Source organism: Elephas maximus, chromosome 10, assembly GCF_024166365.1.
Source record: "Elephas maximus indicus isolate mEleMax1 chromosome 10, mEleMax1 primary haplotype, whole genome shotgun sequence".
In the NCBI taxonomy this organism is placed as follows: domain Eukaryota; kingdom Metazoa; phylum Chordata; class Mammalia; order Proboscidea; family Elephantidae; genus Elephas; species Elephas maximus.
The window spans coordinates 78,005,274-78,028,896 of NC_064828.1; the positions used below are offsets into that span (position 1 = coordinate 78,005,274).

At 38.8% G+C, this 23,623-nt stretch overlaps 1 protein-coding gene across 8 annotated transcripts in view; it reads left to right on the plus strand.

Moving 5' to 3' along the window:
- Positions 1–23,623, plus strand: part of FUT8 (fucosyltransferase 8) — a 367,182-nt gene that overhangs the window by 324,808 nt on the left and 18,751 nt on the right. The window lies entirely within an intron of this gene.

A 23,623-nucleotide genomic window follows, 5' to 3' on the forward strand; every position in this document is an offset into this window, starting at 1 on the left:
ATTCATGGAGGCACTCAGCCACATAATCCACATCCTCCTCCTCTGCTGCTCCAGGTGAATAGAGACCAATTGCTGTGTCCCACATGTCCATTTGCAAGCTTTTAAGACCCCAGGCACTACACAATGAAACAGGAGATAGACCAGAAGCACTAAACATGCTACCAGGCCAAGCAACTGGGACGTCCCATTGAACTATGACCCTAAACCTCCAAACCAAGGAACCAAACCGCATGAGGTGTCCAACTGCACACAAGCACCCCAGGAGCTAATCTCATTTTCTTTCATAGCTGCAAATACATCTATCACGCAACCTTCACTAATTCAACCTTCTACACATTGACTACAATTATAGCAGTTGACTGTGTAACCACACCCTTAGTCAATGCTATTTTTCCATCACTTTCTCCCCATCCCTCCTGCCCCTGGTAACCACTAATAACTTTGATCTCTGTACCTTTGCCTTTTTCGTTTTTTTTTTTTAATGTTTTAAAAAACTCCTTTCACTTGTTTTTTCAGGTCATTGTTTTAAGAGGGCTCGCCATCTTGGCCTCATATCCTGTAATTTTCTTTTTTTGTGGTGTCTTACCTGGTTTTGGTATCGGAGTTATGCTGGCTTCATAGAATGAGTTTGGGAGTATTCCATCTTTTTCAATGCTCTGAAATATCTTTAGTAGTAGTAGTGCTAACTCTTCTTTGAAAGTTTGGTAGAATTATCCAGTGAAGCTGTCAGGGCCAGGGTTTTTCTTTGTTGGGAGTTTTTAAATTACTTTTTCGGTCTCTTCTTTTGTTATGGGTTTATTTAGTTTTTCTGCCTCTGTTTATGTTAGTTTAGGTAGGTAGTGTGTTTCTAGAAATTTGTCAATTTCCTCTAGGTTTTCAAATTTGTTAGAGTACAGTTTTTCATACTGTTTTTCATACAGTTTTTCTGTTATGATTCTTTTCATTTCAGTTGAGTCTGTTGTAATACTGCCCATCTCATTTCTTATTCAGGTTATTTGCTTCATATTCTGTTTTTCTTTTGTCCGTCTGGCCAATGGTTTATCGATATTTTTAATCTTTTCAAAGAACCAGTTTTTGGTCTTGTTAACTCTTTCACCAATTGTTTTTCTGTTCTCTCTTTCATTTAATTCTGCTCTGATTTTTATTATTGCTGTCCTCTGGTGCCTGATGGTTTCTTTTGTTGCACTCTTTCTATTTATTCAAGTTGTAGGGATAATTCTTTGATTTTGGCCCTTTTTTCTTTTTAGATGTGTGCATTTATTGATATAAATTGACTTCTGAGCACTGCTTTAGCTGTGTCCCAAAGGTTCTGATAGGTGTTTTCATTCTTATTGGATTCTATGAATTTCTTTATTCTGTCTTTAATTTCTTCTATAATCCAATTGTTTTTGAGCAAAACGTCATTCAGTTTCCATGTGTTTGATTTCTTTTCCTTGGTTTTCCTGTTATTGGCTTCTAGTTTTATGGTTTTATGGTCAGAGAAGATGCTTTGTAATATTTCAGTGTTTTGGATTCTGTTAGGGCTTGCTTTATGGCCTAATATGTCACCTATTCTAGAGAATGTTCCATGTGTATTGGAAAAGAAAGTATACTTGGATGCTGTTGGGTGAAGTGTTCTGTATATGTCTGTGAGGTCAAGTTGGTTGATTGTGGCATTTAACTCTTCTGTGTCTTTATTGAGCTTTTTTCTGGATGTTCTATCCTTCACTGAATGTGGTGTATTGAAGTCTCCTACTATTACTGTGGAGCTGTCTATCTTGCTTCTCAATGGTAGAGTTTGTTTTATGTATCTTGAAGCCATTTCATTGGGTGCATAAATATTTAATATGGTAACATCCTTTGGTATATTGTTCCTTTAATCATTATATAGTGTCCTTCCTTATCCTTTGTGGTAGATTTAAGTTTGAAGTTTGTCTTGTCAGAAATTAGTATGGCCGCTCCTGCTCTTTTTTGATTGTTGTTTGCTTGATAAATTTTTTTCCATCCTTTGAGTTTTAGTTAGTTTGTATCTTTAAGTCTAAGGTGTGTCTCTCGTAGGCAGCATATAGACGGATCGTGTTTTTTTTATCCATCCTGCAACACTCTGTCTCTTAATTGATGCATATAGTCCATTTGTATTCAGCGTGATTATAGATAGGTATGAGTTTAGTGCTGTCATTTTGATGAATTTTTTTGTGCATTGTTGACAGTTTTATTTTTCCACATTTTTTTTTGTGTGCTGAGTAGTTTCTGTTTGTAAATTGTGTGCTCTTCTTTTTCATTGTTGTTGATTTTGGTTTTGCTGAGTCTTTATGCTTTTCATGTATTTTATTTTGATGTGTAGGATTGTTAGTCTCCTTTGTAGGTACCTTAATATTTACCTCTATTTTTCTAAGTTTAAACCAAACTTATATCTCTGTATATTGCCTTTATTTCCTCTCCATATAGAAGCTGTATGACTACTTTATTTAGTCCCTCTTTATTGATTTAGTGTTGTCATATATTACATAATGACATTGCTGCTTCCCTGTTTTGAGTGTTTTTTTTTTTTATCTTGATTTATTTTTGTGATTTCCATATCTGGGTTGATATCTGGTTGCTCTCTCCTGTGTTCTAGTGTTGGGTTGATATCTGATATTACCGATTTTCTAACCGGGGAATTCCCTTTAGTATTTCTTGTAGTTTTGGTTTGGTTTTTGCAAATTCCCTAAGCTTCTGTGCATTTGGAAATGTCCTAATTTTGCCTTCATATTTGAGAGACAGTTTTGCTGGATATATGATTCTTGGCTTGCAGTTTTTCTCCTTCAATGTTTTATATATGTCATCCCATTGCCTTCTTGCCTGCATGGTTTCTGCTGAGTAGTCCAAGCTTGCTCTTTTTGATTCTCCGTTGTAGGTGACTTTTCACTTATCCCTGGCCACTCTTAACATTCTTAATCTTTGATTTTGGCAAGTTTGATTATAAAAAGTCTTGGTGACTTTCTTTTGAAATCTACCTTGTATGAGGTTCAATGAGTATCTTGGATAGATATCTTTTCATCTTTCAAAATGTCAGGGAAGTTTTCTGCCAACAAATCTTCAACAATTCTCTCTGTATTTTCTGTTATCCCTCCCTGTTCTTGTACTCCAGTCACTCATAGGTTATTCTTATTGATAGAGTCCCACATGATTCTTAGGGTTTCTTCATTTTTTTTTTAATTGTTTCATCTGATTTTCCTTCGAATAGATTGCTGCCAAGTGTTTTATCCTCCGTCTCGCTAATTCTGACTTCCATCTCCTCAGTTCTGCTCTGCTGACTTTCTACTGAGTTGTCTAATTTTGAAATTTTATTGTTAATCTTCTGAATTTCTGATTGCTCTCTGTCTGTGGATTCTTGCAGCCTATTAAATTTTTCATTATGTCCTTGAATAATCTTCTTAATTTCCTTGCCTGCTTTATCTGTGTGTTCCTTAGCTTGTTCTTCATTTTTTCTGATCTCCGTCCTGATGTCTTGAAGAGTTCTGTATGTTAATCTTTTGTATTCTACATCTGGTAATTCCAGGAATACATCTTCATCTGGAAGAGTCCTTGATTCTTTGTTTTGGGCGTTTGTTAAAGCAATTATGGTCTGCTTCTTTATGTGATTTGATATCAACTGTTGTCTCCAAGCCATCTGTAAGTTATTGTATTATTTTATGTTTGCTCACTGTGTCCTAGCTTCTTGCTTTGTTTTGTTTTGATATACCCATATAGGCTACTAGAGTGAACTGACTTGATTATTGGAGCCTTTGAAGCACTAATATCCCGTTACCAGTTGGCTAGAGCCTAGGAGTCCATTCACTATTCTTGTATAGATTTAGCTTCGGTATCCCAGTAGTCAGTCCCAGTATTTGGTCACCTAGTGTATGGTGCAGGTTCTCACCTATGATCGTAGAAGAGCGATAGTGATTGATGCATGCACAGGTTTCCGGTAGCAGCAAGGGGTCACACTCTGAGGAAGGCGGGGGCTGACAACCTTCCCCCGAGTGTCTGTGAGGAAGACATTTCTCTGTTCTCCAGAGTACTGTGGTTGGTGGGCTCTGCAGCTGTACCATAGGTACCTAGTGCTTTTAACTGTAAGGACTGGTAGGCACCACTTAACCTTGGACCCCTGTCATGGGTGTCTAGGTGGCATGGGTGGAGCCTCCAGTCCTCAGGCCTCTGCTTTGGGCAGGTAAGGGTCCTGTTTAATAGGCAGAGTGGTATCAGATGTTAAAAACGTGCCTCTCCACTGCACAGCTGAAACAGTTACATTCAGACCTCAAACAGATTCACCCTTGCAATATAACAGCCAGATCCTATCTGCTGTAATGGGGCCACCTGGATCCATGCAGGGGTGAAAGGCAAAGTCTGTGGACCGCTTGTGCCTGGACCAGAGCCGCTTCTGCTTGAGTTTCCAGATTAGGGGAGTTGGCAGATTATTTTTCCCCTGTTTGTTAATTTGTTCCTTCTCCAAGGTCAGGAGAATGGCTCAGGGAATGCAGCAGCACTTATCTCAGGCCCAGGGAAATCAACTGTTAATGAAGCCGGCTCGGGGGGAGAGAGGGGGGATCAGATAGATAGGAGAGAGTTCTTTCAAAAGGACGAACTATTAGATCCAGTCACTTATCTTGTGCTGAGAGTGCTGTTTTATCTCAGATTCTGGAGGCATGTATAGATTGTGTGCTCTGGCTCAGTCCCCACTGCAGTTGCAACAGGGGGTCGGGGCTGTGCCACCTTGCTTGCCTTCTTTCACTGAAGCAGCCATGTCCTAAGTGCCACCACCAGCCCCACTGCAGTCATGTCAGGGGGTCAGGGTTGCGCCACTTTGCTTGCCTTCTTTCTCTGAAACAGCCGCATCCCCGAACACTACCACCAGCCCTGCTGCTGTGGCACCAGGGAATCAGAGCTGAGGTGCTGCCACTGACTCAGCAACTCCTTGCTGCTTCTGCACCATCCCTCCCTCCCCCGTCACTCAGTCCGATTTCTTAGCTTTGTCTCTGATGCTCAGGGTTCCTAGGTGGTCATATATGTAATCAATTCACTTGTTTTTTTGGGTCTTTGTTGTAAGAGGGCACACTGGAAGCACCTGACTTCTCTGCCATCTTGGCCCCACCTCTGCCTTTTCTTATTTTTTATAGGAGCCCTGGTGGCATGGTGGTTAAGAGCTATGGCTGCTAACCAGAAAAAGGTTGGCAGTTCTAATCCACCAGCTGCTCCTTGGAAACTCTATGGGGCAGTTCTGCTCTGTCCTCTACAGTTCCTATAAGTTGGAATCGACTTGATAGCAACGGGTTTTGTCTTTTTAGATAAGTGAGGTCATATAATATTTGTCCTTTTGTGATTGGCTTATTTTGCTCAGCATGTCTTCAAGCTCCATCCATATTGTAGCATGTATCAAGACTTCAGTTTTCCTAGACTGAGAAATATTCCATTGTATGTATGTACCACATTTTGTTTTTCCATCCTGTTGATGGACGTTTAGGTTGTTTCCACCTTTTGCCTATTGTGAATAGTGCTGTTGTAAACATTGGTGTAAAGTCTCATTTTGAATGTCTACTTTCACATCTTTTGTGTATATATCAAGGAGTGGAATTGCTGGGTCACTTGGTAGTTCTATTTTTAGTTTTTTGAGGAGCCACCACACTGTTTTCCACAATGGCTGTACCATTTTGCATTCTCACAAGCAATAGATAAAGCTTCCAATTTCCCCACATCCTTGCCAACATTTATTATGTTCTGGGTTTTTTGGTTTGTTTTTTATCTTAGCTATCCCAGTGGAAATGAAATGGTATCTCATTGTGTTTTAATTTGCATCTCTCTGATGGCTTATGACGCTGAGCATCTTTTCATGTGCCTAGTGCCCATTTGAATGTCCTCTCTGGTGAAATGTCTATTTACATCCTTTGCCAATTTTATCATTGGGTTATTTATGTTTTTGTCATTGTTGAAGTTTTATATATATTTTAGTTATTAGATTCTTATCAGATATATAGTTTCTGAAGATATCCTCCCAGTCAATAGCTTGTCTTTTCACTTTTTTTGTAAAGTCTTTTGATGAACAGAAGTTTTAATTTTTATGAAGCCCCATTTACTTATTTTGTCTTTTGCTGTTTGTACTTTTACTATTACATTAGATAACCCATTGTTAAAACTTAGGCCTGACAGTATTGCCCCTGCATTTTCTTCTAGGAATTTTTAGGTTTTAGTTTGCAAATTTAGGTTATTAATCCATTTTCAATTTGTTTTTGCATATGGTGTAAGGCATGGGTCCTATTTCATTTTTCTGCATGTGGAAGTCCAGTTTTTCCAACACCATCTTAGCACCCTTGTCAAAAAATCAGTTGACCGTAGATGTGTGGGTTTATTTCTGGACTCTCAGTTCTTTTCCATTGCTCCGTGTGTCTTTTGTTATGGCAGTATCAAGGTATTTTGATTACTGTAGCTATATATCAGAAAGCCACTGCTGTCAAGTCGATTCCAACTCATAGCGAGGGTATAGGACAGAGCAGAACTGTCCCGTAGGGTTTTCAAGGAGGAGCTGATGGATTTGAACTGCCAACCTTTTGGTTAGCAGCCTGAGCTCTTAACCACTCTACCACCAGGGCCCCATATAAACCTAAAACCCACAGCCGTCGAATCGATTCCAACTCATAGCAACCCAATGGGCTAGAGTAGAACTGCCCCATTGAGTTTCCAAGGAGCACCTGGTGGATTTGAACTGCTGACCTCTTGGGTAACAGCCATAGCACAATCAGGAAAAGTGAGTCCTCCTACTTTGTTCTTCTCTTTCAGTGCTGCTTTAGCTATTTGGGGCCTTTTGCCATTCCATATAAAGTTGAGGATTGGTTTTTCTATTTTCTATAAAGAAGGCTGTTGGAATTTTGATTGGCAATACATTGATTCTATAGATTGCTTTGGGTAGTATTGACATCTTAACAATATTAAGTCTTCCAATCCATGAACGTGGAACATCTTTACATTTATTTAAGTCTTTTTTAATCTCTTTTATTAGTGTTTTATATTTTCATTGTATAAGTTCTTCACATCCCAGGTTAGATTTATCCATAGGTATTTTATTCTCTTAGATGCTATTGGGAAACCCTGGTTGCATAGTGGTTAAGTGCTACGGCTGCTAACCAAAAGGTCGGCAGTTCAAATCTGCCATGTGCTCCTTGGAAACTCTATGGGGCAGTTCTACTCTGCCCTACAGGGTCGCTATGAGTCGGAATCGACTCGACGGAGTGCGTTAGATGCTATTGTAAATGGAATTGTTTCCCTATTTTCACTTTCAGATTTCTCGTTGCTAGTGTATAGAAACCCAACTGATTTTTGCTTGTCGATCCTGTACCCAGCAACTTTGCTAAACTCCTCTATTTGCTCTAGAAGTCTTCTTGTGGGCTCTTTGGGATTTTATATATATATATATATATATATATATATATATATATATTCATATCCGTAAATAGAAATATTTTTAACTTCTTTTCCAATCTGGATTTCCAATCTTGTCTTATTGCTCTGGCTAGGAGAGCTAACGTTTTTTGAGAATTACTCTGTGTCATACACTGTGGTCAGCGTTCTACATGCAATATCTCATTTTATCCTTAAAATAATTCAATAAGTTTTTTTTTTTATTAACTTTTATTAAGCTTCAAGTGAACGTTTACAAATCCAATCAGTCTGTCACATATAAGTTTACATATATCTCACTCCCCACTCCCACTTGCTCTCCCCCCTTGAGTCAGCCCTTTCAGTCTCTCCTTTCGTGACAATTTTGCCGGCTTCCCTCTCTCTCTATTCTCCCATCCCCCCTCCAGACAAGAGTTGCCAACACAATCTCAAGTGTCCACCTGATATAATTAGCTCACTCTTTATCAGCATCTCTCTCCCACCCGCTGACCAGTCCCTTTCATGTCTGATGAGTTGTCTTCGGGGATGGTTCCTGTCCTGTGCCGACAGAAGGTCTGGGGAGCATGGCCGCCGGGATTCCTCTAGTCTCAGTCAGACCATTAAGTTTGGTCCTTTTATGAGAATTTGGGGTCTGTATCCCACTGATCTCCTGCTTCCTCAGTGGTCCTCTGCTGTGCTCCCTGTCAGGGCAGTCATCGATTGTGGCCGGGCACCAACTAGTTCTTCTGGTCTCAGGATGATGTAGGTCTCTGGTTCATGTGGCCCTTTCTGTCTCTTGGGCTCTTAGTTGCAGTGTGGCCTTGGTGTTCTTCATTTTCCTTTGCTCCAGGTGGGTTGAGACCAATTGATGCATCTTAGATGGCCGCTTGTTAGCATTTAAGACCCCAGACGCCACATTTCAAAGTGGGACGCAGAATGATTTCATAATAGAATTATTTTGCCAATTGACTTAGAAGTCCCCGCAAACCATGTTCCCCAGACCCCCGCCCTTGCTCCACTGACCTTTGAAGCATTCATTTTATCCCGGAAACTTCTTTGCTTTTGGTCCAGTCCAATTGAGCTGACCTTCCCTGTATTGAGTGTTGTCTTTCCCTTCACCTAAAGCAGTTCTTATCTACTGATTAATCAATAAAAAACCCTCACCCACCCTCCCTCCCTACCCCCCTCGTAACCACAAAAGTATGTGTTCTTCTCAGGTTTACTATTTCTCAAGATCTTATAATAGTGGTCTTATACAATATTTGTCCTTTTGCCTCTGACTAATTTCGCTCAGCATAATGCCTTCCAGGTTCCTCCATGTTATGAAATGTTTCACAGATTCGTCACTGTTCTTTATCGATGCGTAGTATTCCATTGTGTGAATATACCACAATTTATTTACCCATTCATCCGTTGATGGACACCTTGGTTGCTTCCAACTTTTTGCTATTGTAAACAGAGCTGCAATAAACATGGGTGTGCATATATCTGTTTGTGTGAAGGCTCTTGTATCTCTAGGGTATATTCCGAGGAGTGGGATTTCTGGGTTGTATGGTAGTTCTATTTCTAACTGTTTAAGATAACGCCAGATAGATTTCCAAGGTGGTTGTACCATTTTACATTCCCACCAGCAGGGTATAAGAGTTCCAATCTCTCCGCAGCCTCTCCAACATATATTATTTTGTGTTTTTTGGATGAATGCCAGCCTTGCTGGTGTGAGATGGAATCTCATCGTAGTTTTAATTTGCATTTCTCTAATGGCTAATGATCGAGAGCATTTTCTCATGTATCTGTTAGCTGCCTGAATATCTTCTTTAGTGAAATGTGTGTTCATATCCTTTGCCCACTTTTTGATTGGATTGTTTGTCTTTTTGAGGTTGAGTTTTGACAGAATCATGTAGATTTTAGAGATCAGGCTTTGGTCGGAGATGTCATAGCTGAAAATTCTTTCCCAGTCTGTAGGTGGTCTTTTTACTCTTTTGGTGAAGTCTTTAGATGAGCATAGGTGTTTTATTTTTAGGAGCTCCCAGTTATCGGGTTTCTCTTCATCATTTTTGGTAATGTTTTGTATTCTGTTTATGCCTTGTATTAGGGCTCCTAGGGTTGTCCCAGTTTTTTCTTCCATGATCTTTATCGTTTTAGTCTTTATGTTTAGGTCTTTGATCCACTTGGAGTTAGTTTTTGTGCATGGTGTAAGGTATGGGTCCTGTTTGATTTTTTTTGCAAAGGGATATCCAGTTATGCCAGCACCATTTGTTAAAAAGGCTATCTTTTCCCCAATTAATTGACACTGGGCCTTTGTCAAATATCAGCTGCTCATACGTGGATGGATCTATGTCTGGGTTCTCAATTCTGTTCCATTGGTCTATGTGCCTGTTGTTGTACCAGTACCAGGCTGTTTTGACTACTGTGGCTGTATAATAGGTTCTGAAATCAGGTAGAGTGAGGCCTCCCACTTTCTTCTTCTTTTTCAGTAGTGCTTTGCTTATCCGGGGGTTCTTTCCCTTCCATATGAAATTGGTGATTTGTTTCTCTATCCCTTTAAAATATGACATTGGAATTTGGATCGGAAGTGCGTTAAATGTATAGATGGCTTTGGGTAGAATAGACATTTTTACTATGTTAAGTCTTCCTATCCATTAGCAAGGTATGTTTTTCCACTTAAGTGCTTTGTAGTTTTCTTTGTATAGGTCATTTACATCCTTGGTAAGATTTATTCCTAAGTATCTTATCTTCTTGGGGGCTACTGTGAATGGTATTGATTTGGTTATTTCCTCTTCGGTGTTCTTTTTGTTGATGTAGAGGAATCCAAGTGATTTTTGTATGTTTATTTTATAACCTGAGACTCTGCCAAACTCTTCTATTAGTTTCAGTAGTTTTCTGGAGGATTCCTTAGGGTTTTCTGTGTATAAGATCATGTCATCTGCAAATAGTGATAACTTTACTTCCTCCTTGCCAATCCGGATGCCCTTTATTTCTTTGTCTAGCCTAATTGCCCTGGCTAGGACTTCCAGCACGATGTTGAATAAGAGCGGTGATAAAGGGCATCCTTGTCTGGTTCCCGTTCTCAAGGGAAATGCTTTCAGGTTCTCTCCATTTAGAGTGATATTGGCTGTTGGCTTTGCATAGATGCCCTTTATTATGTTGAGGAATTTTCCTTCAATTCCTATTTTGGTGAGAGTTTTTATCATAAATGGGTGTTGGACTTTGTCAAATGCCTTTTCTGCATCAATTGATAAGATCGTGTGGTTTTTGTCTTTTGTTTTATTTATGTGATGGATTACATTAATGGTTTTTCTGATATTAAACCAGCCTTGCATACCTGGTATAAATCCCACTTGATCATGGTGAATTATTTTTTTGATGTGTTGTTGGATTCTATTGGCTAGAATTTTGTTGAGGATTTTTGCATCTATGTTCATGAGGGATATAGGTCTATAATTTTCTTTTTTTGTAATGTCTTTACCTGGTTTTGGTATCAGGGAGATGGTGGCTTCATAGAATGAGTTGGGTAGTATTCCGTCATTTTCTATGCTTTGGAATACCTTCAGAAGTAGTGGTGTTAACTCTTCTCTGAAAGTTTGGTAGAACTTTGCAGTGAAGCCGTCCGGTTCAGGGCTTTTTTTTTGTTGGAAGTTTTTTGATTACTGTTTCAATCTCTTTTTTTGTTATGGGTCTATTTAGTTGTTCTACTTCTGAATGTGTTAGTTTAGGTAGGTAGTGTTTTTCCAGGAATTCATCCATTTTCTAGGTTTTCAAATTTGTTAGAGTACAATTTTTCATAATAATCTGAAATGATTCTTTTAATTTCAGTTGAGTCTGTTGTGATGTGGTCCTTCTCGTTTTTTATTCGGGTTATTTGTTTCCTTTCCTGTATTTCTTTAGTCAGTCTAGCCAATGGTTTATCAATTTTGTTAATTTTTTCAAAGAACCAGCTTTTGGCTTTGTTAATTCTTTCAATTGTTTTTCTGTTCTCTAATTCATTTAGTTCAGCTCTAATTTTTATTATTTGTTTTCTTCTGGTGCCTGATGGATTCTTTTGTTGCTCAGTTTCTATTTGTTCAAGTTGTTGGGACAGTTCTCTGATTTTGGCTCTTTCTTCTTTTTGTATGTGTGCATTTATCGATATAAACTGGCCTCTGAGCACGGCTTTTGCTGTGTCCCAGAGGTCTTGATAGGAAGTATTTTCATTGTCGTTGCTTTCTATGAATTTCCTTATTCCCTCCTTGATGTCTTCTATAACCCAGTCTTTTTTCAGGAGGGTATTGTTCAGTTTCCAAGTATTTGATTTCTTTTCCCTAGTTTTTCTGTTATTGATCTCTAGTTTTATTGCCTTGTGGTCTGAGAAGATGCTTTGTAATATTTCGATGTTTTGGACTCTGCAAAGGTTTGTTTTATGACCTAATATGTGGTCTATTCTAGAGAATGTTCCATGTGCGCTAGAAAAAAAAGTATATTTTGCAGCAGTTGGGTGGAGAGTTCTGTATAAGTCAATGAGGTCAAGTTGGTTGATTGTTGTAATTAAATCTTCTGTGTCTCTATTGAGCTTCTTACTGGATGTCCTGTCCTTCTCCGAAAGTGGTGTGTTCAAGTCTCCTACTATAATTGTGGAGGTATCTATCTCACTTTTCAATTCTGTTAAAATTTGATTTATGTATCTTGCAGCCCTGTCATTGGGTGCATAAATATTTAATATGGTTATGTCTTCCTGATGAATTGTCCCTTTTATCATTACATAGTGTCCTTCTTTATCCTTTGTGGTGGATTTAAGTCTAAAGTCTATTTTGTCAGAAATTAATATTGCTACTCCTCTTCTTTTTTGCTTATTGTTTGCTTGATATATTTTTTTCCATCCTTTGAGTTTTAGTTTGTTTGTTTCTCTAAGTCTAAGGTGTGTCTCTTGTAGGCAGCGTATAGATGGATCGTGTTTCTTTATCCAGTCTTTGACTCTCTGTCTCTTTATTGGTGCATTTAGTCCATTTACATTCAGCGTAATTATAGATAAATAAATGTTTCGTGTTGTCATTTTGATGCCTTTTTATGTGTGTTGTTGACAATTTCATTTTTCCACATACTTTTTTGTGCTGAGACGTTTTTCTTAGTAAATTGTGAGATCCTCATTTTCATAGTGTTTGACTTTATGTTAGTTGAGTCGTTACATTTTTCTTGGCTTTTATCTTGAGTTATAGAGTCGTTATACCTTTTTGTGGTTACCTTATTATTTACCCCTATTTTTCTAAGTAAAAACCTAACTTGTATTGTTCTATATCGCCTTGTATCACTCTCCATATGGCAGTTCAATGCCTCCTGTATTTAGTCCCTCTTTTTGATTATTGTGATCTTTTACCTATTGACTTCCATGATTCCCTGTTATGTGTATTTTTTTTCAATTAATCTTAATTTGTTTGTTTTTGTGATTTCCCTATTTGAGTTGATATCAGGACGTTCTGTTTTATGACCTTGTGTTGTGCTGATATCTGATATTATTGGTTCTCTGACCAAACAATATCCTTTAGTATTTCTTGTAGCTTTGGTTTGGTTTTTGCAAATTCTCTAAACTTGTGTTTATCTGTAAATACCTTAATTTCGCCTTCATATTTCAGAGAGAGTTTTGCTGGATATATGATCCTTGGCTGGCAGTTTTTCTCTTTCAGTGTTGTGTATATCGTCCCCTTCCCTTCTTGCCTGCATTCTTATTGATTCTCCCTTGAAGGAAACCTTTCTTTTCTCCCTGGCTGCTTTTAAAACTTTCTGTTTATCTTTGGTTTTGGTGAGTTTGATGATAATATTTCTTGGTGTTTTTCTTTTTGGATCAAGCTTAAATGGGGTTCGATGAGCATCTTGGATAGATATCCTTTCGTCTTTGATGATGTCAGGGAAGTTTTCTGTCAGGAGTTCTTCAACTATTTTCTCTGTGTTTTCTGTCTTCCCTCCCTGTTCTGGGACTCCAATCACCCGCAGGTTATCCTTCTTGATAGAGTCCCACATGATTCTTAGGGTTTCTTCATTTTTTTAAATTCTTTTATCTGATTTTTTTTCAGCTATGTTGGTGTTGATTCCCTGGTCCTCCAGATTTCCCAGTCTGCATTCTAATTGCTCGAGTCTGCTCCTCTGACTTCCTATTGCGTTGTCTAATTCTGTAATTTTATTGTTAATCTTTTGGATTTCTACATGCTGTCTCTCTATTGATTCTTGCAACTTATTAATTTTTCCACTATGTTCTTGAATAATCTTTTTGAGTTGTTCAACAGTTTTATCAGTGTGTTCCTTGGCTTTTTCTGCAGTTTGCCTTATTTCATCTCTGATGTCTTGAAGCATTCTGTAAATTAGTTTTTTATATTCTGTATCTGATAATTCCAGGATTGTATCTTCATTTGGGAAAGATTTTGATTCTTTTGTTTGGGGGGTTGTAGAAGCTGTCATTGTCTGCTTCTTTAAGTGGTTTGATATGGATTGTTGTCTCCGAGCCATCACTTGGGAAACTAGTTTTTCCAGAAAATCCGCTAAAAAAAAATGCAGTCAGATCCCTATCAGAGTTCTCCCTCTGGCTCAGGCTATTCGGATGTTAATGAAGCCGCCTGGGGAGGGTGGGGTAGGGAACAGAGAGATAGGAGATTAGCACCTCCGAATATAGCCAGAGTTGCTTGTCTTGCTTGGAATGACTATTATATCTGAGATTCCTGTGGGGCGCTTCGCCTATGTGTGCTGGCTGTGTGGAGATTACCCCCGGGGGGTCTGGCCCGCTGGAGTCACGGTCAGATCCTCCGCTTCCAGCCCCACGCCCAGCGTCAAGGCTCCCCTGCTGGGACGGTGCACTCTCGACTCCAAAATCAGTCGCTGCCTCCCGGGGACTTCTCGTCCCTCCAGCCGTGTTGCCGTGCCGCCCCCGTGAACCGGTTGGGCCCCCTCCCGGGGTTAGTTCAGGTGGGTGGAGCAGCTCCCTGTGCTTGTGCCGTGACCGAGTGTCCCGGCTGGGACGCTGTTCTCCCCGCTCCAATACCAGTCGCTGCCTCCCGGGGACTTCTCCTACCGGCTGCGTCCCACGCCGCCCGCCCGACCCAGCTGGGCCCCCTCCCGGGGTTAGTTCAGGGGGGTGGAGCAGCTTTCCGTGTTTATGCCGTACCTGCGTCCAGTCCAAATCCCGGCGGGACGGTTCCCCGGCTGGGACGCTGCTCTTCCTGCTCCAAGACCAGTCACTGCCTCCCGGGGACTTCTCCCACCGGCTGCGTCCCACGCCGCCCGTGGAACCAGCTGGTCCCCCTCCCGGGGTTAGTTCAGGGGGGTGGAGCAGCTCTCTGTGCTTGTGCCGTACCTGACTCGTATGCTGGCTCCGGGCTCTGGAAACAATCGCTGCTTCCCCGTATTAGTTCGTTCTCCGTCTCTAAATCTGTGTTTGTTTTCCAGGGTTCGTAGATTGTCATGTATGTGATCGATTCACTTGTTTTTCCGTGTCTTTGTTGTAAGAGGGATCCGAGGTAGCGTCTGCCTAGTCCGCCATCTTGGCTCGGCCCTGTATTTCTTTTTTTTCTCAATAAGTTTTTGTTGTTGTTAGGTACTGTTGATTTAGCTCGAACTCAGAGCAACTTCATGTACAACAGAATGAAACATTGCCTGTTCCTGCGCCATCCTCACAGTCATTGCCATACTTGAGCTCATCGTTACAGCTACCATATCAGTCCATCTCATCGAGGGTTTCCCTTTCTTTTGCTGACCCTTTACTTTACCAAGCATGAAGTCATTTTCCAGGACTGGCCCCTCCTGGTAACATATCCAAATATGTGAGACAAAGTCTCGCCATATTCTGGCTGTACTTCTCCCAAGACAGATTTGTTCATTCTTCTGACAATCCATGGTGCATTTATTATTCTTCAATGGCACCATAATTGAAAGGCATTAATTCTTCTTCAGTCTTCCTTATTCATTGTCCAGCTTTTACACGCATATGAGGCAATTGAAAATATCATGGCTTGGGTCAGTTACACCTTAGTCTTCAAAGTGAAATCTTTCAACACTTTAAAGAGGTCTTTTGCAGCAGATTTGCCCAATGGTAATGTGTCCTTTCATTTCTTGACTGCTATTTCCATATTTAATGCGTCCTTTGATTTCTTGACTGCTGTTTCCATGGGCATTGATTGTAGATCCAAGTAAAATGAAATCCTTGATAACTTCAACCTTTTCTCCATTTATCATGATGTTGTTTATTGGTCCAGTTGTGAGGATTTTTGCTTTCTTTATGTTGGGGTGTAATCCATCCTGAAGGCTATAGTCTTTGATCTTCATCAGTAAGTGCTTCAATTCCCCTTTGCTTTCAGCAAGCAAGGTTGTGTCATCTGCATAACACAGATTGTTAATGAGTCTACTTCTAACCCTGGTACCGTGTTCTTCATATAGTCCAGCTTCTCAGGTTATTTGCTCAGCAGATTGAATAAGTATGGTGAAAGGATACAACCCTGACATACACCTTCCCTGATTTTAAACCATGCAGTAACCCATTGTTCTGTGCAACGAGTAACTCTTGGTCCATGTACAGGTTCATCATGAACACAATTTAGCATTCTGGAATTCCCATTCTTTGCAATGTTATCTATAACTTGTTGTGATCCACACAGTCAAATGCCTTTGCATAGTCAATAAAACACGGGTAAACATCTTGCTGATATTCTCTGTTTCAGCCAAGATCCATCTGATATCAGCAATGATATTCTCTATTCCACATCCTCTTCTGAATCTGGCTTGGATTTCGGGCAGTTGCCTGTCAGTGTACTGCTGTGACCACTTTTGAATTATCTTCAGCAAAATTTTACTTGCCTGTGATATTGATGATTTTTTAATAATTTCTGCATTCTGTTGGATCACCTTTCTTTGGAATAGGCACAGATATTAATCTCTTCCAGTCAGTTGGCCAGGTAGCTATCTTCCAAATTTCTTGACATAGATGAGTGAGCACCTCTAGCGCTGCATCATTTCGTTGAAACATCTCAGATGGTATTCTGTCAAATCTGGGAGGCTTGTTTTCACCAATGCCTTCAAGGTAGCTTGGACCTCTTCCTTCAGTACCATTGGTTCCTGATCATATGCTACTTCCAGAAATGGTTGAATTTCTACCAATTCTTTTTGGCATAGTGACTCTGTGTTCCTTCCATCTTCTTTTGATGCTTCCTGTATCACTTAATATTTTCCCCATAGAATCCTTTACTATTGCAGCTCAAAGCTTGAATTTTTTCTTCAGTTTTTTCAGCTTCAGAAATGCCTAGTGTGTTCTTTGCACATGTTATTATAATACTTTGTCTTTCTCAAGCTGTCCTTTGAAATCTTCTCTTCAGCTCTTTTACTTCATCATTTCCTCTGTTCACTTTAGCTACTCGGTGTTCAGGAGCAAGTTTCAGAGTCTCTTCTGACACCCATTTTGGTCTTTTCTTTCTTTCCTGGCTTTTTTGTTTTAATTGTGCTTTAAGTGAAAATTTACAAGTCAAGTCAGTCTCTCAGACAGGAATTTATGCACACCTTGCTATGTACTCCTAGCTGCTCTCCCCTTAATGAGACAGCATGAGCCTTCTCTGCACTGTGTATTTCCCACGTCCATTCAACCAGCTCTTGTCCCCTTTGCCTTCTCATCTCACCTCCAGGCAGGAACTGCCACCATAGTCTCATGTGTCTACATGAGCCAAGAAGCTCACTCCTCACCAGTATCATATTCTGTCTTATTGTCCAGTCCAGTTGTTGTCTGAGGAGTTGGCTTTGTTCTTTTCCATCTTCTTAATGACCTTTTGCTTTCTTCATGTATGATGTCCTTGATGTCATCCCACAAGTCATCTGGCCTTTGGTCCTTAGTGTTCAGTGCATCAAATCTGTTCTTGAGGTGGTCTCTCAATTCATGTGGGATTTACTCAGGGTAGTATTTTGGCTCCTGTGAACTTGTTTTAATTTTCTTCAGCTTCCACTTGAACTTGCATAAGAACAATTGATGGTCCGTTCTGCAGTTGGTCCTTGACATTGTTCTGATTGATAATATTGAGCTTTTCCATAGATATAGTTGATTTGATTCCTGTGTATTCTATCCAGTGAGGTCTACATATGTAGTTTCCATTCATTTTGTTGTAAAAAGGTATTTGCAATGAATAAGTCATTGGTCTCGCAAAGTTCTATCATGTAATCTCCAGAGTTGTTCCTGTCACCAAGGCCACATTTTCCAACTACCAGTCCTTCTTCTTTGTTTCCAACTTTCGCATTCTAATCACGAGTAATTATCAATGCACCTTGATTGCATGTTTGATCAATTTCAGATTGCAGAAGTTGGTAAAAATCTTTAGTTTCTTCATATTTGGTTTAGTGGTTGGTGTGTAAATTTGAATAATCAGTCATATTAAGTGGTCTTCCTTGTAGGAATATGGATATTATCCTATCACTGATAGCATTGTATTTTATGATAGATCTTGACGTGTCCTTTTTAACATGAACGAGGTGCCATTCCTCTTCAATGAGTCATTCCCGGCATAGTAGACCATATGATTATCCGATTCAGAATGGCCAATAACAGTCCATTTCAGCTCACAAATGCCTTGGATATCGATCTTTGTGTGTTCTTTTTAGTTTTTGATGACATCCAGTTTTCCTAGCTTCGTGCTTTGTACATTCCAAATATTTATGGATGCTTGCAGCTGTTTCTTCTCATTTTGAGCCATGCCACCTCAGCAAATGAAGGTGCCAAAAGCTTTATTCCATCCACATCATTAAGGTCGACTGTACTCTGAGGAGACAGCTCTTCCGCAGTTATATTTTGAGTGCCTTCCAACCTGAGGGGCTCATCTTCCAGCACCATATCAGACAATGAATGCTCCACTGCTATTCATACGGTTTTCATTGGCCAGTTTTTAGAAATAGACTGCCGTGTCCTTTTTCCTAGCCTGTCTTAGTCTGGAAAGCTCCACTGAAACCTGTCCACCTAGGGTGACCCTGCTGGTATTTGAAATACCAGTGGCTTAGCTTCCAGCATCACAGCAACACACAAGCCACCACAGTATGACAAACTGACAGACAAGTGGTAAAACTTAATGAGTAAGACACTATTATTAGTTACATTTTACAGATTTGTAAGGTGTGGTTATTAATCCCATTTTACAGATAATAAAAAACTGAGATGAAGTTAAATATAGCATCAAAGCTCTCACAACTGGTAAGTGATAGAGGAGTTGAACATTTGTTTTTGTGATTCCAAAGCCGATGCTCTTAATCACTGAGTGCCACAGTCAAGGTACTGTATGAATGGGCATTTGCTTCAGTATATTTTACTTGATGTCTCTACCTGCTCTGTCCTCAAGTAGGTCCATGAGTCTCAAAAATTGGCACAGACCTTGGAACAGCTGTTAGGTATGATGGCAGCTAGCAGCTATAACCATTGAAGGCAACCCATAGGAAGGGATATAAAACCTCACTCTACCTTTCTGGACCTATTTGGGGGAAGTCAAGATCAACATAGGTAATGAAGGAAACCTCTTTGGGAGGCTAGAGTCCCAGAGACTCTAGATTTTTCTCAACTGGCACCCCTGTTCCAAACCTCTTTATGTGGCCATTTTGAGCTTTCTGAATTTTGTGTTCAGGAGGGGCAAAGGAACTTTGCCTCTCTCATAAGTCAGTGTAGTAACAGTTGCTGAGTAGCAATTAAAGAAAGACAGTAAATGTAGAAGAATCTCATCTCAAGTGGGGCTCAAAATCCTTTTCACTGTTGAAAAGTTTTTCTTCACAACAGAACCTTTCACTCATGGTAGATGTTAAAGTTCTCAAGCCTTTTCTATTGAGTCTACTGAAGACTAATATTTCTAATTGAGCAGCTCCAGGGCTGTTGTGCCCGTCTTCTGTCACATGGAATGATGACAGAAGTAATCCTTTTAAATGGAGCTGTTATGAATTGACTAGCAGGGAAGAGGGCTTCTCTAGAGGTGTTTGCTTGCAGCTGTGTAGGTAGTCTTTTTCAAAGAACTGTTCTTCTGGCAGAGAGCTGTAAGTCTACTAAGGATCCTATGAGTCTCATCTACCCTTAGCAAAGAGAATGACTTTATAAAACAGGATCATTAATAAAAGGAGGTAGTCTTGAAAATGACTTCTCTGAAATAATCAGTAATAACCATGTCCATTTCAGGTTGAACTGGGTAATCAATTGTGTAAAGCCCAGCCTGGTTTGCCCTGATTCTTTATAGATGAATAGTGCTGACTTATATATAACTCGTATGTGTAAAACATTCTCTTGATGGAACATTGGTGTGGTACATATTTTTAGAGCAGTAAAGCCTTAATAGAATGGCAAGGGTCTCTTGATTGATCAAAGGGGTTGTACTTAAATACTTTTTAAAAAATAGGCATCAGAAAGCAGGATGTAATATAAGTAATGGAATAAACACTAGAGCTTGATCTTGGCCCTTTTATTAGCTGGTGGTGTTAACCTTTGACAATGTCACTTAACCTCTCTTAGTCTGTTTCCTTACCTATAAAGTAAGAGTGTTTAAATAAGTCTTTGTTTCTCAAACTCTGTAACCCACCACAGGCTATTAGAGATGATTTTAGGTGGTATATGAGATCTTTTTAGGTAGTCCCCTGATAGAACATTAAAATACATATTAAATCACATAGTGAACAAGTTACTCCTTTTTCAGTCTTTCTGAGTATGTCAAGGAGAAAGTCTCCATTTGGTATCAAGATATCTTTAATAGCTCTCTAATGCTAGATGGGGGCATGTACTGTGAATCCTCCATTCCTCAAGAAGATCAATAGAAGGGAAATTAATTCCACTCCTTAGAAAGGAAAAGTACTGACACCACAATCTACATGACCCTGAGACCAGAACTACATGGTACCTGGCTCCCAGTACCAACCACTGTGACTGGGATCATATTAGAGGGTTCTGGATAGAGGGGGAGAAAAATGTGGAACAAAAAATAAAATTCATAAAAAAAAAAAAAAAAGACCAGACTTACTGGCCTGATAAAGACTGAAGGAACCCCTGAGACTATGACCCTAAGATACTCCTCTGCCTTGGAACTGTAGCCGTTCCCGGAAACCACCTTCCAGTCAAGCAATAAACATGCTTATAAAATAAACAATAATACCTGCCCCCCCCCAAAAAAAATGCTTCATAGAACAAATAATTATGTGAAATCAAAAAGGCAACATTTGCCCAAAAGTGAAGATGAGAAGGCAGGAACGGGTAGGAAGAGCAGACAAAGGCAACTAGAAACCCAGGGTGGACATGGGGAGAGTGCTGACACAGTGTGGGGATTGCAACCAGTGTCATGGAACACTTTGTGTACAATTTGTTGAACGAGAAACTAACTTTCTCTGTAAACTTTCACCTAATATGCAATAAAATATTTTAAAAAAAAAAGAAAGGAAGAGTACAGAAGTGCTTTTTCACTCTTCTGTTTACCTCATTAATCCTTCCACTTGAGAGGAAAGAGTTGTGCTATCCAACTGGTGAGTTTGGGAGGACGAATCAAATATTTGAGGCCCAGCCCTTTCTGGCTTCTCTCATGGTATGGCCCATTCTCAGAATGCATGCTTCTTTTCCTCCACCACATAGTAGGTCTTTGTTAACAGACTCTGCCTAGGACTGGGTAGGAACTTTTAGGAAGCCTGTGAGGCCATAAATGCAAGCCATAAAACCATCTTCTCCAATATATCCTTTATTGATAATCAGACAGACATTTTCATTGCCACCTTGTTTCTCTGTTTCTCAGTTTATTTCAAATTCATAGGAAATTTTAAGGGGGAAAGTAATCATCACCCTTTAAAACTTCACTAATAATCTCCCTTTTTAACAGAAATGTGGCTTTGGGTTCAGATACCTCCGTAAGTAATAGTATCTATATAGAAGTTTAATAACATGGTTTAATTTTCAATGTGTTTATGTTTTTGGTTACCTTCTATAAAATAAATTCATTTCAGTTTTAAAAAATGAGTTAATTTTTAAAATAGTATAGGTAGTACACAGATATAGTAAAGATTGTAAAGGTGGCATATAAGTGAATGAAGTTTAAAAAACACTGGAAGAGATTATCTCTAGGCTCTTTTCCAGATGTAAATCCTTTTCACTATGTATTCCGATAGAATAAAAAATGTTATATGGTAAACCAGTTGAAAGAAGGGACCTTCTAGCATAGGACATTCTGTGCTTATTTTTTTGTTTGTAAATATAAATACCCTTTTCTTAATATTTTACCAGGCAGTTGAATATTAATATCTTTTTGATAGTCTATCTGTTTATTATAGTGTCTTGAAGATTTTTTTATTTTTAATTTTTTTCCCACTGAAAACAGTCTAGTTCTGTGTGAAGTTTTTAAGCTAGAAATCTTCAGTGGATATTACTTGAAGAATAAGAACTTTGTTCCTAGGCACTAATCTTGTAAGTGACTAGTAGAGTGTTTGGCATACAGTTGTGTTCAGTAAATATTTATGAACAAGTAAATTAATGAATCAACAAAGAATCAACAAAAATGAACCAAGTTCTCTGTTTTGAAGGCATGGGTATAGTTTCCATTTTTTTCTGAAAGCTGTTAGTAGGACTAACTGTAATGAAGTTTAGGCCTTGAGGCAAATCCTATGGTAATGCTTTCATTTAAGTGAAATTTTGAGCAAGTTATACAGATAAAAGTTACAAAAAGGAAAGCAGCCCTACTAAGTTTACTTTTGTTTATGGAAGCAGAATTTAGGATAATATGTGAGAGATCTGGGTCTTTTTCTTCCTCCTTCTTTCCCTCCCTTCTATTTTTCTTTCTTTCTTAATTTATTTTTATAAAAATTAACTGCTTATCCCTCTTCCTATTTTTTCCGCTTTACGCATCATACATGTGTTACTTCTCTAATCAACATCAGGAAAACAAACAAACAAAAAACAAAAATCAAACCCATTACTCTTGAATTGATTCTGTCTAGTGGCAACCCCATGTGTTACAGAGTAGAACTGCTCCATAGGATTTTCTTGGCTATAATCTTTATGAAAGCAGATTGCCAGGCCTTTCTTCTACAGTGCCACTGGGTGGGTTTGAACCACCAACCTTTAGATTAGCAACCCACTGCAAAACTTCATGAGCCAGGGAACATCAGGAAAAGCACCCCAATTTTCCTAGTGTTGGGGAGACTATTAGAGCTTAATTTAAAACGCAGCTCACTTTTTCTTCACACTCTCTTAAATTATAGTTTCTTGTCTGATAAAGGTGCCCAACTCTTTATTGATACCCTAGATGAACTGCAGTACTGGTGGTAAAGATTTTTATTGCCATTTATTCGTGCAACAAATGTCTGCTCCAAGGGCTTTGTTCTAAGAATCCTGAAATGAGTTTTACATATCAGAGAGAATATTAACTAGAGGTTTTTATTTCTTAGTTATACCAAGCCTACTTTCTAATAACCATGCAGTTGATTGACTACATGCCCAGATCATTTAATTTACTTTTAAAACATTTTGCATATATGCAGAAAAATAGAATTTGAGGACTGTGTTTTATTTATACATTTTAAATGCATTCTAGGTTTATTTTTCAAGAGTGTATTTTTTTTTTAATGGTCCAGTGATTTTTTTTTTTCTAGTGATTACTGTAATTCCAATTCATTATGCACAATGACAACATCTTAACTGTAGTTATTTTGTATGTTCAGGTTAATATTTTCTGCTACTGAAAATTTAATTCAGTACATTTTATGGTAGTGATATCTGGCTGGTATCTTTGTGTCTTCTGGTTATTACTATGTGGTCTTTAATATGTAAAATAAACTCTAGGGATGCTGGCTACTGCATTTTGATTTCTTCTTGCTTATCTTTGCATTATAAAGTTGATACACTAGCAATAACATTAATGATATAGAGAAGTTGAATTCTGAAAGTAATCATCATCTGTAAAAATTAGCGTCTAATCTCTGTTGTAATTTTAAATTAATAGTGAGGTAAACATGCAACAGAGATTGTATTATTATCATAACTGAAAATATAATAGGTCTATTTTGGCCAAAGGAAAAAAAAGACTTTAAAATTATCTAATTTTAAAATTATCTATTTTTTTTTCAAAAGACATGTATGCTTAGCTTAAAATTATAATCATTAAGTATTCCCAGAATCATTGTACTTCAAAGTAATGCAAGAACCATTTGCTATAATGACAAGTCGGAAGTTTTGAGAATACTTGATTCAAAAACAGCAATAACAACAGTACCTTACCCAGCTAGCTAGCTGTGTCTCCTGGCAACATAGCTATTCTCTGGTTAGATATTT